This window comes from Oryctolagus cuniculus, chromosome 3 (genome assembly GCF_964237555.1).
Source record: "Oryctolagus cuniculus chromosome 3, mOryCun1.1, whole genome shotgun sequence".
Taxonomy (NCBI): Eukaryota; Metazoa; Chordata; class Mammalia; order Lagomorpha; family Leporidae; genus Oryctolagus; species Oryctolagus cuniculus.
Genome location: NC_091434.1, coordinates 40,680,168 through 40,693,371, shown reverse-complemented (window position 1 = coordinate 40,693,371; position 13,204 = coordinate 40,680,168). Strand labels below are relative to the sequence as shown.

The window sequence follows — 13,204 nt, the reverse complement described above, 5'->3', positions numbered from 1 at the left end:
CTCACAATAACCTTTTGAGGGTCATTTAAAAAAACCTCTATTGTCCAGATGAAGTCACTGGAATCAGAAAAGTTAAATAAGTGACCCAAAGTTATACACAAAATGTTAATTGTCCAAGCCCAGGTATAAAGCCAGACGTGATTCCATAGCCCTTATTTTTGAACATGATATGGACACTTCACTTCCTCTCCTGCTTAGCCCACGTCATTCCTAGCCATGTGATACATGGCAAGTATTTCTCCATCTCTGGATCTCCTTATATATAAAATGAAGACATTGGGCAAGACCATCTCTTGAGTCTCCTTGAATGCAATCACTGTGATGAGTGACTCTAGTTCCAAGTTTGTGCAGTGATTTTCTAGAATCTAGGCAAGCAGCTGAACCTATTTTTTCAACATGTCAGTGATCAGGGTAATCTCCAAACCTATCACAAAAGTGTGGACAAGACCAACAAGATAACGTGTGGCATTGACCTGAATTGTTGACATTTCCCCTCCCCTTCTGATCTCCTAACTCCTCTACCTTATATCTCCTGCTTGCTCTTCACTGTTATCTCAGGACCCACTGCCTTAATTCAAACAAGGGTGGAAACTGAGGCAACCTGGATCCAGTCCCTCTAATGCTTCTAGATCATACCACCCCCACCAGATGAATCTAGGCTCCTATTACTACCACTGTCATTGTCATTAGCATCATCTTCATCCCACCACTCTACTGCTAGGAGAACTCTTACAACCATTATTTCAGCTTTCCCTTGGTCTGGTTTATGCCCCTGCCCTACCCTGAAGTTGGCCCCCATTTCCTCCACGGGGCTCTGTCTGTAACTTATAATAACCTCTCTGACTATGGAAGAACAGGCTAGTTTTTCCCAAAGGCCGCCAGGGAGGTTGCTGGAGGAATTAAACAGAAGCACTGACTTCAAAGCATTCCCGCTGAGTGCAAAGCAGTGCTCCAATTAGTCCCCCTCCCTAGATTCTGACAGAGCAGCTTTCTAATCTTGACAGCCAAGCCCCATTAACTTCTTTCCTGATATTTAAGGGGCCTGACTGGCTTGAATTCAGGAAGCTGTAGACCTCTTTCACCCACCTCACCTTAGTAACCCTCTAGGAACAGCAGAAGTCACCAAAGACTAAAGCCAAGGTAACCAGTCAGATTTTCCATGATCCACCCCCAATTCTGTCACTTAACAGATTTCAAATGCTGGTCAAGGCAACTTTTTCTTTTTGGTTTCTTTGCTATAACATATGGATAAAAATCTATACATGCTTCGCATGCCTCACAAGATGTTGTGACAATAAAAAGTGATAATTTGCTGAAAAGGACATTGAAAACAGTAAACTGCTATGCGGAATCCAGTTATTCCTGCTTTGATATCAATGTCTATGCATTGATCCACAGAGTCAGTTTAGGAAAATGGTACCAAAAACTCCTACACATCAAATATATTATCTGAAATTTGTATTTCAATTCAAATGCGATATTGAGCTTATATGGAACAACTTGGTAATCTAGAACGCAAAGTCCACAGGTAGAACCAGGAATCAGAGGTGCAAGGGTCACCTTGGAAACTAATTTCTAATCAAATCTCTATTCCTCTAGGACAGGAATCCACGTGAAGGAAGTCAGCCTACTGCCAGGCTGGAAATCCCTGTGTGCGTAGCCAGGCTGCCAACCCGACACGTGGGGGAGGCTTTGCTATTTCGCCTGCGCTGGGGCCACCACCCTTCTCTCCCGGTGACATTTCTGCCTTGGCAGTCTCCTTCCTGTCACACCTCTGTCCATTCACTGGGCTTCAGCGCCCTCTAGGGTGGGGTCTATTCTCTTAGCCACTGGAGCAGCACAGACCAATTTAAATGGGATATCATGTATGTTACTTAAATTGTTCTACCAACCACCTTTTAAAAAGAAAAATAAATACGTTGAATTAAATTTAATAATGTATTTGATTTAACCAAATACAGGCAAAATATTTTCACAATATAATCAAGGCCAACAATTATTGAGATATTTTATATTAGCCACCCCCCCCCCCCCAATTCACTGTCTTATCTCAATTTGAACTAGCTGAATTCCAAGGGCTCAAGAGCCACATATGGCTGGTGGCTGCTGGCTTCAACAGTGTAGTACTACAGTGTGTCAGCATCATGCCTGAGAGTCTTCACCCAGTGCCATTCGGTTCCTATATCCTCAAAGCAATGATTGCAGAGCTTCCCAAGCAACAAGGAGATAATCTATAGTAAATGTCTGTGACTCAATAATGAAAAAAGAGGCTTAGAGAAATTGAGTCTCTCTACTCTTCTCCTTGATAACCACTAAACACCACACACCCATATATCCATGCACTTGAAACACACAGCTTTCTTCCTCCCTTCCTACCAACTTATGTACAGATGGTTCCTAGCTCGCAGTGGCTCAGCTAACCACTCTTCAATTCTACAATGGTAGGAAAATGATAGGCATTCTATAGAACTAGTTCAAATTTCCAATTCTGTAAAAAAAAGTGTTTTTTTAAATTTATTTGAAAGGCGAAACAACAAATAGAGAATGTGTCAGAGAGAGAGAGCTAGCTAGCTTCCATCTGCTGATTCACACACCAAATGAGTCAGGAACTCCATATGGCTCTCCCATGTGAATGGCAAGGACTCAGTATGTGACCCATCGTGCACTGCCTCTTACACACCTTAGCAGGAAGCTAGATGGGAAGAGAGGCCAGTCACTCTGACAGGGGTGCCGACATGCACTTGTGCCACAATGTTTATCCCCAGGTATTGAATTTTTCATTTTCCCTGACAAGCAATCAGCGGTAGGATCCACAGTCAGCCCTGCAATCATTGAGGAAAACCATAAATACCCTGCAGTGTGTTGCGCCACCCAACTGTGATGTTCAGCAGGTTAGATGTTTCCAATGCATTTTCAAATTATAATATTTTCAACTTATGATGGGTTTATTTGGACATCGTCCTATTGTAAGAAGAAGAGAATCTTTATTTGAAATGGGAACAGTAGCTTAACCCAAAAAAGGGTTGTTAAGGTGAGAACTTCAGGTCAAGCTATGGGGAGATAGCAGCAGACGTGTGGGAAAAGCTCGCTGGGCTCCTCAGAACAAAAGATGTTGGCAGCTGTTCATCTCCTTCTGAGGAGGGACAGGGCTCTATCCGTAGGGCCAAGACCAGTGAGGACTAAGGGTTCTCACAGCCAATGATGACATCGAATGCAATCACCTCGAGAGGTTCTTGGCTCCGAATTTAATTCCACAAGCATGTGTGGAGTCCTTACCAAGTATCCTGTTAGACTGTGAAAACCCTGGGGACAGAGACCATCTCTTCCTCATCTCCGTATGGCCAGGGTCTCAATTCGTGATGAATTTATACAATTTCAGCCAAAAGCAAGAGACATTTGATGTTTTCATTTTTTTCTGTGCAGTTTTATTTCAGATAAGTAAACATATGGCATCTGAGAAGCTTTCTCAAACCCTGAAATCCGCTGGTGAACCTGGACTTCTACCTTGGAGTTTTCCTGCATGTGGGTAAGTGGGGACTCTCGGCTGATGACCACAATTCAACCTCCACTGCCTAATAATGGGGGAAACTGAGGTCACTAGATCCTGAACACATCTATGAAGAGGATTTTAAAAAATACTTTTGAAGATTTATTTTATTTATTTGAAAGGCAGAGTGACACACAGAGAGAGAGGGTAAGACAAGCTGAGAGAGAGAGAGAGAGAGAGAGAGAGAGAGAGCGAGCTTCTGTCTGCTAGCTTATTCCCCAAATGGTCACAATGACTGGGGCTGGGGCTGGGGCTGGGTCAAAGCCAGGAGCCTGGGACTCCATCTGGCTCTCCCACATGGATGCAGGGGTCCAAGCACTTGGGTTATCTTCCACTGTTTCCAGGTGCATTAGCAGGAAGATGGATAGGAAGTAGAGCAGCCAGGGCTGGAAGTGGCACTCATATGAGATGCTGCTGTTGCAAGTAGCAGCTTAACCCTTTGAGCCACAGCACTGTCCCCAGGAGATTTTTACCATTAGGCAATTTTCATAAGGAGAAGAGTGGGGAGTATTGAGGCAGTGCGTAGAATTTGAATAGAGTTTAATCCATTTTACTTTTAAAGGCCCTAGGCAGGGTACCAGGCTGCAGAAAGATCACTAATAACTCTGAGGCAGTGCGTTGGGGCCGAATTAGCCAAACAGGATGTTTGTATTCTTAGACACACTTCACACTTTCCATCCTTGCAAATTGCCACACTACACGAATCACTTTGTAAAGTACACAATCAATGGCTTAAAAACAACCTAATGTAGCAGGGTCCATCCATACAGCATCCCACATAGCACTTATTACAGAGAAACCCGGAAGGAAAAACTCCCTGGACTGGGATATTTTCTAGAGAATCAGCAACTTTTTTGAAAGACAGCATTGCCTAGTCATCTCCTACGTGGTCCCAGTGAAGAGGGCCCAAAGATTCATCACAAGTCCATTGCTGGAAACCTTGAATACATTTTCCCATATTAACACTGCTGTTGATTGGGTTCCCAGACTATCCCACAAGGACTATTTAACCCAAAGTGCTGCTGAAATATGACACTTTTATTATGAAAAAAGAGTAGGCTGCAATGTCATTGCTAGGAATTAAGCACTAGAGGAGTAGGCTGCACTGTCATTGCTAGGAATTAAGCACTAGAGGAGTAGGCTGCACTGTCATTGCTAGGAATTAAGCACTAGAGGAAAACAAGGACACTGGAAAAGCGCTTGATGCTCAGAATAGAAACTGAAGCCAGTGAGAGATCCAGCGCAGTGTTTGCCACAGCATCCCCACAACAGGGAATTTGTGACCCACAGCCCAGGCCCCATCCATTCACCAGTGGTTTGGGACTGTTCTCCTTCAGATCTTGCTCCCTTTCACACATAGAATCTCCAGGAAGACTGAAGAATTTATCCCTCGCCTTGGCCCTGGAAAGATGCGGTTCTCTCCTCAATACTGCCCCCTCCTGGGAAAGGGAGACACAGCCCCAAACTGCTGTCAGCTAAACTTGTTACTTCCTGAGTTAGCAGCACAAAAGAACCCCCTTTTAGAAAGACTCCAGACTAAGAAAGGGGAAAAGAAGCCTTTAAGGAATTTTCTAGGTTTAGCTCTTCTGTGCGTGTGACAAGGAGCAGCCAAGAGGCCTGGTGTTGCTCGCTCCAGCTGGGGGAATCCGGAGTTCAACATTCATGAATATTAAATTCATTGTTAATGAAGTTGACACAGTGCTCCAATTTATATAGGTTTTATTTCTTTGTAAATGTTAGCTTTTAAAAAAATTAACTGGAACATAAAAGTGATACATATTTGTGGTACCACGTGACATTTTATAGGTATGTAAGAAATCCATATGAACTTCAGTACCTTAGTTTTATTTTCATGTATTAAAAACAAATTTTTACAGATCTCAAGTTTTACAGCAGGTCCCAGGAAAGCTAAGAAGTCCAAAAAATTGCACCTGTGACCAAGTGCTCTTTGCTTTCTGGAATACAGGACAGTCATCAGAAGAAAGGTTGGGCTTGATCCTGGATGGATTTTAGCTTTAGTTTGGATCTAGTTAATAAATAACTGACTACAATTTTGGGAAATTTCTGGGTTTGAGTCCTAACATCTAGAAGCACCAATAAAACAGAATAAAAAAGTCAGCCTCCAGCAAAATTAAAATGGAATGCATTTAGTTCTGTCTACCGGCTGTGCTTCCAGGACCAGCTGCAGAGAAACACTTGCAATATGTACCCAAAAAGATGTACATGGATATTCACTGCAGCAGCATTTACAATATCGAGAACTTGGAAGAAAGGTAAGTGTCTACCATTAGGGAATGACTAAATGACACCTCATCTCTGCTATGGAATACTACTCAGTAGTTTGAAAGGAGACAAGTACAGTTATAGCTTCTGATGAGAAAACTTTTGAAGACAGATTTTTAAAAATGATTTTTTATTTACTTATTTATTGATTTAAAAGGCCAAGTGACAGAGACAGAAAGACATCCAGGAAGATCTCCATCCTGTGGTTCACTCCTCAAATGCCTGCAACAGCTAGAGCTAGGGCAGGCTGCAGTCAGAAATCAGGAACTCCATTCAGATCTCCCATATGGGCAGCGGGAATCTACGTTCTTGGGCCAACGTCTGCTATCTCCCACAAGTATTAGCAGAAAGTTGTATTGGAAGCACACAGTAGCCAGGATTAGAACCAAGCATTCTGATAGGGGATGTGAGCATCTCAAGTGGTAATTTAACCTGCTGTCCCACAATGTCCATAGTTGAAGACAGGTTTTCAAAGTGAAAAACCCATGTATTGTTTCATATATGATACATATTATATAAATAAAATATTATATATATAACCGCATAGAATAAAGGATTGGGAAAAACCCATCTTCCTCTCAAAATAGTGAACATTTTTTTTATTTTTTCTGTCGCTCCCCCTCTTCGTGGAGGAACGACACAGGACCCTGCGCTGTTCTTTCGTCTGCTCGGCCCTCCCCGGGTTTGCTGCTGGTTCTTCCCGGGTTGGCTACTATCCCTTCCACCTCCGTGGAAGGGCGGTTCCCCCTGGCCGCTTTCCCCACTTCCGCAGGGGAGCAGCACACCGCCGGCCGGCTCTCTGGGGGCTGCACAGGTGTTCCCCTTAGATGTTCCCCTTAGATGTTCCTGGTGCATGCCGTCTCTCTCCTCCTTTATAGTCCTCCTCCGCCAATCCCAACTCGGCTGCCCACACGCCGAGTACGCTGCTCTCCAATCAGGAGCAAGTCCTACAGTTTATTGGTTGAACTGGAGGCAGCTGTGCGGAAGCTGTTTACTTCTCTCCCAGCGCCATATTGTGGGAGAGCAGATGCATAGAATAAGTCTTAATTCCAGTAACTCAGTCTAGTCCGGTTTGCTCCCCACATTTTCAAAGAGGAGGCATAAAAAGGAGCCTTTCAAGGCTACTTTTGTATTTCTTTAGTATTTAATTTTTTAATAATGGAAAACTATTAATTAGTTACACAGATTAAAAATCACATATTGGGTGGGCATTGTGATACAATGTGCTAAGCCACTGCTTAGGAGGCCTGCATCCCATATCTGAGTGCCTGGGTTTGTGTCTCACCTCTCCTTCTCCCAGCTTCAGGCTAATGCACATCTGGAAGGTAGTAGATGATGGCTCAAGTGTTTGGGTCTCTTCCACCCACATAGGAGACCCAGATAGAGTTCCCAGATCCTGGCTTTGGAGTGGCCCAGCCCCTGGAGCTGCAGGCATTTGGAGAGTAAACCATTGTATGTAAGATTCTCTCTTTCTTTGTCACTCTGCCTTTCAATTAAAAATAAGTAAATAAATAAGTAAGCTTAAGAAAATTAAAAGTTATATGCAAATGATACCAAAAATGCAAGCATATTATACATTGGAGTAGGCCCCGGGCCTGCATTTAAGTCTTACCTCCCCTGGGACTTGACAAGTCTGAGCGTGTTTGGTGGCGCAGAATAACTAGGAATCTATTTTCGCAGCAGACAAAGGGCCACCTGGGAGAGGTTTTGAACAAGGGAAGAGAGAGGTGGGCACACATGGGTGACCTCCTAGCCAAGGCTCAGAGGGTACAAGGAGGAGCAGGTATGAACTCAGCCCAGTGTGAATTGTCAACTGATGGCTAGACAAAGTAGGAAACCACTACTTAGGGCCACAGAGAAGGACGTTGTGCAGACGTGGAGGGCCACTATTCCTCTTCCTTCTCCTAGACATTATGCCTCCTCTTGCATTCCTAATGACACAGTTTCCATTGTTGTTACCATTTTGCAGAGAGAGCGCTAAGATCCAAAAAGGTGAAAGGAACTTGTCTGCGTGGCAGGTAACAGAGGAAAGCTACAAACAGTGTCTGCAAAAATGAAACCAGGCCTGTGGAGTGCTTAGCACACACTAAGTGTTCAGTCGGTGTTCTTGGTTAGCTTTATGTCATTACTGTTTACTATAAATTATGGTCCACAGCGTAGGGAGCCTGTGTGACTCATCTCCGAGTCTCCTATTCTCAAAAAACTGTATGTGGCCTGATTTTAGAGAAGATGGAGAAGCTGAGACTACAGCTCTCCCCCATTCATTCAGCTAATAAATATTGGAATCAGATACAAGCCTACAAAACAAAATGCACAGAAGAGACCTGGCCCATCACTAGTACTCAGTCGATGTTAACTGGCTTAATTAGTTTTCTTTATTTTTTGAAGTTCCTCCAGGGCAGGGAGAATATCTGGTGAACCCCCATGTCCGCACACCTGAGGCAATGTTTGACACAGAGAAGATGCTTGGTAAAAATTAGCTCAAGGGTTCAGCACTGTGGTGTAGAGGGTAAAGCTGCTGCCTGCAGTGCCAGCAGCACTGCATCTCATATGGGCGCCGGTTCGAGTCCTGGCTGCTCCACTTCCCATCCAGCTCCCTGCTAATGTGTCTGGGAAAACAACAGAAAATGGTCCAAGTCCTTGGGCCCCTGCACCCAAGTGGGAAGCTCAGAAGAAACTCCTGGATCCTAGCTTTGGATCAGCCCAGCTCTGTTTGTTGCAGGGGATAGAAGATTCTCTCTCTCTGTCTCTCTCTCTGCCTCTGTCTCTCTGTAACTCTGCCTTTCAAATAAATGAAAAAAATAAATCTTTAATTGATTTAATCTGCTCAATGAGTGGGAGCAGTGTGCGCCCCTCACCTGCAGGAGCACTTGGCCGAGCCTTCCTGAGGCTGCTGCTGCCCTTGCCCAAACCTGGTGACCCAGCAACAACAGTCTAACATTTTTTAAAAAGATTTATTTATTTATTTGAAAGTCAGAGTTACACAGAGAGGAGAGGCAGAGATAGAGATAGATAGATAGAGAGAGAGAGAGAGAGAGAGAGAGGTCTTCCATCCGCTGGTTCACTCCCCAATTGGCCGCAATGGCCAGAGTGGCGCTGATCCGAAGCCAGGAGCCAGGAGCTTCTTCCGGGTCTCCCATGCGGATGCAGGGACTCAAGCACCTGGGCCATCTGCTACTGCTTTCCCAGGCCACAGCAGAGAGCTGGATCAGAAGTGGAGCAGCCGGGACTAGAACCAGCACCCATATGGGATGCTAGCACTGCAGGCCAGGGAGTTAACCCGCTGTGCCACAGCGCCAGCCCCTGAGGCTAACACTTGAGAGTGCAGCACCCATTGGTCATCACGGGACTGAAGTGGAGGGTCTTGTAGATGCAGGCCATGGTGACCTGAGGCTAAGTATTAGAGCTCTTGCTGCCCAGCACAAGCCCAGATTCCACCCCAGGACATCCGCCGTTCTGTATTCTTATGAGGATAAAGGTAATTAAGTTACCCAAGTTTTAAAAATCTTCAGACCTCTACTATCACAACACCATCCTAAGGTGGGACCACAGTTGTTTCCAAGTTTGCCTCTTAAGATGGGACAGGAACTCTTCCAGGATAGGCTTTCCTTCATTCAGCAAATATTTGTTATGTATTTACTATATGACAGGCTTTGTTCTAGACACCAGGATGGGAGCAATTAACAAGATGGACAAACCACCTGGAATTTATTTTTACTGGGGGAATAAAACAGAAACAAAGATACATATTGAACAAAATGTGGGTTATTAACATGAGCTAGGAGGACAAATTTCTTGAAGAGAAGACAGAGTGAGGAGTTGAAATATCTGCTGTTGTTATATATTTAAGGTCATGTCTGAGGAAAGTGACATTTGAGCAAAACCCCAAATCAAGTGACTATCTGGAAGCAAACGTGAGAACTGGGGAAGGAGGATGAATCCAAGCAGAAGAAAGAGCAGTTGCAGCGGACTTGAGCTGGGCATAAACTCCGTACGTTTCTAATGTACTGAGCAGGTCAGCCTGACTGGAGGAGGGAGCGTACACAGGGGTGGGTGTTTTTGTAGCGGTTAAGGTGCAGAGGCTACAGTGCTGCTTGCTACACCCTTATCTCATATCAGAATGCCTGGAGTTGAGTCGCCTCTGCTTCCCATCCAGCTAACTGTTAACATGCACCCTGGGATGCAGTCGTGATGGTTCATGTAATTGGAACCATGCAACCCACATGGGAGACCTGGATGGAGTTCCTGGCTCCTGGCTCTTGGTTTCAGCCCAGCCCAGCTTCAGCTGTTGCAGGCATTTGGGAAGTAAACCAGCAGATGAGATCTCTTTCTTTGCTTCTCCCCCCCCCCCCCCCCCCCGCTTTTCAGATAAATGAATGAATGCGTGAATAAATACAGTATTTTGAGGAGGAGGAAACTATAAGGAAGTGAGGTAGGAGAGAGAAGCAGGGACCTGAGGGCCGTGGGAAGGACTGGACTTTATTCTCAACGCTGATAAAGAGCTATTGGAGAGGAGCAATCCATTTGAATTTTTGAAAAGGTTGTTCTGGCTGCTGTATGGAGAATAGATGGTATGGAGTGTGGGGTGGGTGAGCCAAAGGGAGAAGCAGTAGGAGGCTCCATGGAAGAGGCGGCACAGAGGAAGTGCTGATGCATATGAGACTAGACATTACTTGGGATGACAAATTCTACAGCAGTTACTGAGGGCTTGGAGGAGAGAAACCCCAACATGCAAGTATTGGATTGGCCCAAGTATCTGGATGGGAGGAAGTGAATGATATATTTCTTTCCTAATTCCTCCTTGGTGCTTAATAGATGGCACATTGTCAAGAAATTTTTGTTGAAATCTGGCCCATGACCATAACGTTTCATGACTTTTGTGTCACTGGTGCTTTTAATTTTTTCAGTTTTGTTTAGTATTTTGGCGAATGTTCTTATCTTGAATGGGATTTAAGTCAAGGATCTGGTGCTGGGACCCACCCTTTAGCAGCAGGGATCACGTGCTGAGTGCCACGTTTGTCTGTGAGCAGGAGCCGGGGTGTGTGCATGCACATGTGTGTGCATGTGTTTTTATTTCCACAGAGAATGTGACTGGAAGAAAACTCAACATCTTTGCTTTGGTTGTACTTGGTATTTGGTTTCCTTACAGTGTTTCTGTTTTTTGAAAGCTACTCCACAAGGGGTGGTGAGGACACAGCAAGGCATGGAAAGAATTCAGCAGAGCTTCTGAATGACAAACCAGTCAGCCAGCCAGACACACACACACACACACACACACACACACACGTATGCATGCATGCACATTCCTCTGGCATCAAGCCAGCTAAAATGCTTTACATGTCTTCAGCTAAGCTTATGCTCAGTCCTATGACATGCCACATATGTAATAAGGCACTACATTAAAAAAAAGGAACACCGATAATCTGAAAAGTCACTTCCCCATTTCATCTCAGAGTCAGCCTCCATCTTAACCACAGATCGATTTTGCAATTGCCACATTCTGGCAGCTTCTGCGCAAGAGTGAGTGTTGTCTGATGCAACAATATGCTTCTGCGGTGGATCAAGGAGTAAAACGGGAGCCTGGGGCTTCTCACCAAGTGCTGGGTTTAGGGGAACTGGCTTTGTGGCATTGTGAGCTAAGCTGCCACGTGCAACCCTGGCATCCCATGCTGGAGCACAAATTCAAGTCCTGGCTTTTCTGCTTCCAATCCAGCTCCCTGTTACTGCTCCTGGGAAGGCAGCAGAGGATGGCTCAATTACTTGGGCACCTGCTTCTCACATGGGAGACCCAGATAAAGTTCTGGGCTCCTGGTTTCAGCCTGGACCAACCCTGCCATGGCTGCCATTTAGAGAGTGAATGGTGGATGGAGTCTTTCTCTCTCTCTCTTTCTGTCACTCTGCATTTCAAATAAATAAATAAGCTTTTTTTTTTTTGACAGGCAGAGTGGACAGTGAGAGAGAGACACAGAGAGACAGAAAGAAAGGTCTTCCTTTGCCGTTGGTTCACTCTCCAATGGCCGCCACGGCCAGCGCTGATCCGATGGCAGGAGCCAGGTACTTCTCCTGGTCTCCCATGGAGTGCAGGGCCCAAGGACTTGGGCCATCCTCCACTGCACTCCTGGGCCACAGCAGAGAGCTGGCCTGGAAGAGGGGCAACCGGGACAGAATCTGGCACCCCGACCAGGACTAGAACCCGGTGTGCCGGCGCCGCAAGGCAGAGGATTAGCCTAGTGAGCCACGGCGCCGGCCTGAAATGTTGCTCTTAAGACCACAGGGTTTGTAGAGAAAATAGAGTTAGGGGCAAATGACTCCAATTCTATGAAATTTGATTATGAGAGCATTACCTAAATTGCTAACAGTACAATGTAAAATGAATATTCTAGGATAACTAAAAGTTACGCAATGTTCCTGCTAAATAAAATTATTATATTAACTAGCATTTAATATTTTAAAAGTCAAGTTAATTATGTGAAAGGGGCTTAGACAAATAAAAGATAGCTGCACATTCTGTGTTATTCCTCTCACTGAAAGACTCTAGAATGCCTTTGTAACTTGCTTGACCAATAAAATGCAACACAAGTCAAGTTCTAGGACTTCTAGAGCTTAGGTCATAGGCAGGCTTGGAGTCACCACAGACTCTGTAAATACTGGTGTTGAGAGAAGCTGGTCCACACAGAAAAAGACCAACGTGCTGTGAAGAAGCCTGAGCTAGGCACATGTGTGGCTGGAGGGAAGAGGGAAACCTGGCTTGCTCCCAGATATTCCAGCCCCCATCCATTGAAGCATCATAGCTGAGCCTCAAAGAGGAGATGTCTCCACCATGTCATCCCAAAATTGCCAATGCATCAGTAAGTTAAATATTTATGTTGTTTTAAGCCACCACATTTTGAGGTGGCTCACTTTGCAGCAATAGATAATGAAACAGGGCTGACAGAAATAATTGCAGGTGCTGACCTATGGAGAAAAATGCGAACTACACAGTGATGGGGAGAAGCAGCTGATCAGGTAAACTGAACTAAGGAAGACCACAGGGCAGCTGGGCAGTATATTCACACCTACGACTCATGGCATGCAGCAGTACTGGGTGCTCTCTCTTAATTACAGGCAAACAGGGAATAGGAGAAAACTTCCTTAACCAAATAAAGACATGTCTGAGAAACCTACAGTTGCCATTGTATCTAATGATGACAGGCTGAATGATTTTTCTCATAGCAATAATAAGGCAAGGATTTTCAGTCTTACTGTTTAATTCAGTAATAAGCTAGAGAGTCTAGCCAGTCTAATAGGGAAAGAAAAAGAAATTCAAAGCATACAGATTAGAAAGAAGTAAAGCTGCCTTCATTTATAATGTGATCCTTCAAGTAGCAAATCTTA

General features: G+C 44.7%; 1 long non-coding RNA gene across 2 annotated transcripts in view; it reads left to right on the top strand.

The window, feature by feature from the left end:
• LOC103348809 (uncharacterized) overlaps nucleotides 1–10,179 on the top strand; it is a 34,284-nt gene extending 24,105 nt beyond the window's left edge. Inside the window, exons 1-4 of one of the 2 annotated variants that reach the window (XR_007920324.2) lie at nucleotides 3,192–3,335; nucleotides 3,424–3,526; nucleotides 5,724–5,820; nucleotides 9,681–10,179. This is a non-coding gene — a long non-coding RNA (uncharacterized lncRNA). Of the gene's footprint in view, nucleotides 1–3,191; nucleotides 3,336–3,423; nucleotides 3,527–5,723; nucleotides 5,821–9,680 lie in introns of those variants that run through there. The other variant, XR_011387170.1, reaches the window with a different exon arrangement.
• The last annotated feature ends 3,025 nt before the right edge of the window (nucleotides 10,180–13,204 follow it).